Raw genomic sequence first — 4,539 nt, forward strand, 5'->3', positions numbered from 1 at the left:
GAATTCAGTAAGATTTTTGTCTGATTAGATATGTCTCTCAAACCATGTGGTTTTTTTGCCATTATTGAACCAGAGTATGGACTACATAAAGAGAGTGATCTAATTCTTTTTTCATATTCTTTAATGCATTTATGTGGCTGACCCTCTGCCTACCCTGAATAGTAAACAGCAACAATCACAATTCACAAAAGTTGCATAAACAAGAGATAGCATTTTAGGCTCCAAAAATACCCTCATAATAATAGCAATAGATTGACACGTACCCTCAATGGATCTATTAGTACATTGGCCCCAATGCCAGGAGAGTAGACAAATCTTTATGCTATCAGAAGGTTAGCAGAGTCAGGGTTATCCCTATGTCAGGGAAATACTGTTTCGCAAGATAGCTAGACAGGCAAGTTTCTGAGAACTCACCAAGCACACTGCTTCCTGATAGGGGTACAGAGCATGCCTAGTTTGCGTGCTTGTTTTGGCAACCCACATATTAAAATTTGAGCGACACAGAGAAGATTAGCATGGCCCCTGTAAAATGATGACATGGAAATCCATTCAAGCAACTGGAGCACACTACTCGATCAGCTATTATCAGCTGAGCAGAAACCATGAGAGACAGGTACTCAGTTAATCATACCTTATGGCATTTAGGACTTTATTGGTGATAACTTGGTACATAAATGTGAATTGTACCCAGAAGCCCAATGGCACCTTGTGTGACTTTGAAACAGAGATGTCATGTGCACATGCTGATAAGGACTACTATTGCCTTGGGCAAAATTGGTGCAAAAGCTGGGAGTTCTCCTATCCTCAAAGAGCAGTGGCAGCCATGGCTAAAACGATGGTTTCAAAATTACATCTTGTGGGGCAGTTGTGTCCATTTGTGAATTGGCAGCTATTGTTCACAATCATTGATGCATTATTTACCTTTTGGCTAGACTATTGCAATGTGTTCTACATGGAGATACCCAGGGGTGAGCTGTGAAAGTAGAGTAGCAAAAATGGATCTCCACCCCAGAACACCCAATTTGCACTGAAAGATGTTGAAAGAAAAGGCAAGGCATTCTGCATAAGCCACACCCACAGTGTGGTAGTAAAACGTTTGGTAGCCCTTCACTGGAGATACCCTTGAAGAGTGGTTTAGGGTTCCATATTTTTACATGTGATAAAGCAAAGACATACTGGAGTAGGATTCATATACTGATGCAGAGAAATCTGTGAATATAAAGTCAATATAAAGATAAAACCGTTAAGTTTAATGGAAAAAGACTTGGAAATTTGGAACTTTGATATTATAAATGTTGATGGCAGCAAGACTACTTTATGCACAAAAAAATGAAAGGACACTTTGATCCCCACAATGGATGAATTGCATGCAAAAGCTGGTGAAGTTAGCAGAGATGGCTAAATTGACTTCTTTGATCAAAGAAGAAATGTAAATGCTTCTGTTTTTACTTGGAAACAGTTTCTAGACTTTATTCTTAGGGTGGGGGGAAGGTGAAACTTTCATTTTAGGTTTTATTGTTTAGAAAGAATTGTTATAGAAATAGCTAGTTTATACTATTATGGAAAAGTTTAAAAAAAAGAGGTTTGGCGTGACTGTCTTACTATACTGCACTAGAGGGAATCAGAAATCAAGACATTTTTTCTTTTTTCTCTTCTTTTCTACACTTCTTCCTTCCCATTTCCCTCCCCTATTTTCCTACTATTGGATTTTCGGCTGGACTATTGCAATGTGTTCTACATGGAGATACCCAGGGGTGAGCTGTGAAAGTAGAGTAGCAAAATTTTTAGTATTTTATATTATAAACTGAGGAGGAGGAGGAGGAGGATGTCAGTCTGCCTGATCCAATGGGATGGGCAGAAACCTGTGGAGAGTAGAAATCTCACAAGTAACCTGCACCCATGTCATATAAGTCTTTAAAAGTGACATTCAGCACCTTGAATTGCACTGGAAGCCTACTGCAATAGAACAGCAGTTCATGAAAGAGCTGTGTTATATGGATGTACTGTGGGGCGCCCTACAACTCAACCAACACTCTTCAAGGATACCCCATTACAATAGTCCAGCCAAAAGGTAAATAATGCATCAATGATTGTGACCAATGGCTGCCAACTCATGAATGGGCACAACTGCCACACAAGATGTAATTTTGAATATCTCTTTTTAGCCATAGCTGCCATTGCTGTTTGAGAATAGGAGAAATCCCAGCTTGTGCACCAATTCTGCCCAAGGCAATAGTAGCCCTTCTCAGCGTGTGCACATGATACCTCTCTTTCAAAGTCAAACTAGGTACCATGGGGCTTCTGGATGCAATTCACATTTATGTACCAAGTTATCACCAATAAATTTCTAAATGCCATAAGGTATGGTTAACTGAGTACCTGTCTCTCATGGTTTCTGCTTAACTGATAATAGCTGGCAAAGTGGTGTACTCCAGTTGCTTCAATGAAATAGTGCCATATTTTAGGACTCAGGAAGTATGACATCTCTGTCAGGCACCTGAAATCTAGAATAGTGGGTGGGTAGGTAGGTAGGTAGGTAGGGAGGTAGGGAGGTAGGGAGAGAGAGAGAGAGAGATGATGGATGGATGGATGGATGGATGGATAGATAGATAGATAGATAGATAGATAGATAGATAGATAGATAGATAGATAGATAGATAGATCAATAGAGAGGTGGGCTACTGCCCAGACGGGGGAATGCAGTGGGGTAGGGAAAATGGAGCTCCACCCGAGACCACCCAATTTGCACTGAAAGATGTTGAAAGAAAATGCAGGTCATCCTGCATAAGCCACGACTACAGTGTGATAGTAAATTTTTTAGTAGCCCTTCACTGGATAGATAGATAGATAGATAGATAGATAGATAGATAGATAGATAGATAGATAGATAGATAGATAACACTTATATATGTAAGGTGATAGAAGATTAATGGTTTTAAACCTCCCCCTTCAATGAGATGGACAGTTCTCTGATTAGTGTACATAAGCCTGTAATTACATGATTGATTCCTCCAGGATATTTAACTTATACATGAATGGGGAGAAGAAGGTATTTTAACTTACACTTGCAGGTTCATTTCTCTCTGCGTTTTCTAATTTTAACCCACTTTATGCTGCTTTGCTAAAAAAAAAAATAGAACATTATAACCTGACATCTTGGCAAGCTTAATCGTGTTAGGTGACAAATTTCATGTTCTCTCTTTTTTTAAAACAATTTTTAATTAATTTATTTTTGTCTTAAGTGAAATGAGTTTGCATAATGAACTCAATTAATGCTTATTTATGACTGCGATTGGAACTGGAATTCCTATTTTTTAAAAGGGTGGTTTTTAAGTGAGTCAGGCCACCATTAAGCAAATCCAGTTTCACCCTTTAGCTGTCAGAAGCCTGGCTGGGAAGGTCACAAATGGTGATCACCTGACCATGGAACACTGCAACTGGTTTGCAGGTGCCTAAATTTTGATGACATGATTCTGGGTTGTAAGTTGCAGTTGTACAACTGTAATGGTTGTAACTGCAAGGAGTATTTGCAAGTCACTTTTTTCTGTGCTATTGTAAGTGTATTGAATGTTTTAAATAGAGGAACGTTGCTGGTTTTGTTCTTCTTACCAGGGTATTTGTTTCTTTTTAAATTCATATGTACTGGTTAGCATTATTATTATTTTTAACTGTTACCCAGTTAAATACCCCCAACACCCAAAGTGGTAAAAGAGGACATTAAGAAGATGGTATGGTAATGATTAAAATATTGCTGTTTCCAATTTTGGAGCCAAATTAGGCTTACTCCTCTTTCAGTAATCTAAGTAAATAGTCTTCCTTTCTGATTATTGTATGGCACAGTAAGAATGTTGGGAAAACAACTAGTTTGTAAAAAAAAACAGTTCTGGATAAAATACTTTGGCAATGATGAATCTTTCCTCTTACCAGCATAAACAAATTCACCCTGCCATCACATCGAGCCCACTTGAAAGATTTGCTTTCCCTTTGCAATTCTAAGATCCTTAAATCATCAATATGTTTGCCAAGGAATCCTCAAATATGGATACACTGAGGCACTGTGTCTGAACATATGTTTGCACTGCTGATAGCTGTAAACTATGATAAGTTTGTGTTGCATATTAATAGAATATTTATACATGGTAATTTACCAAGTATGAGTCATTTATCTAATAAAAATGTTAATTACAACTTCCAAGTTATATTTATTTACAAATTGCCACGGAAAGCACAATAAAATATCATTTCCCCACCACCACCAAGAAAATTCTCCAACTCCTCTTTTTAATGAGATTTCGTCACAAGAAGAATTTAAGAATTATATGGCACCAAAGCTGCTCTACTGATTTTGTAAATTTTAAGGAGTTATAGGTGATCTAAAAATATCGGTCTGACTGATATAGCCATGTATTTGAATCCTACCGCTGTTCCTGCCCACCTCACTAAATAGTTCTTTTTCAATATTATGGATAAGGCATCAGACATGACTAAATGAGAACAACAATCATTACTTGTCAGAAATTATGTTATTATGACAAAATA

General features: G+C 37.7%; 1 non-coding gene across 1 annotated transcript; it reads left to right on the plus strand.

The window, feature by feature from the left end:
- Nucleotides 1-462: 462 nt before the first annotated feature.
- LOC139168649 (U6 spliceosomal RNA) lies at nucleotides 463-572 on the plus strand. Its single transcript, XR_011559319.1, has one exon. It is a non-coding gene; the product is annotated as a U6 spliceosomal RNA (small nuclear RNA).
- The last annotated feature ends 3,967 nt before the right edge of the window (nucleotides 573-4,539 follow it).

This window comes from Erythrolamprus reginae, chromosome 5 (genome assembly GCF_031021105.1).
Source record: "Erythrolamprus reginae isolate rEryReg1 chromosome 5, rEryReg1.hap1, whole genome shotgun sequence".
Lineage (NCBI taxonomy): Eukaryota > Metazoa > Chordata > Lepidosauria > Squamata > Dipsadidae > Erythrolamprus > Erythrolamprus reginae.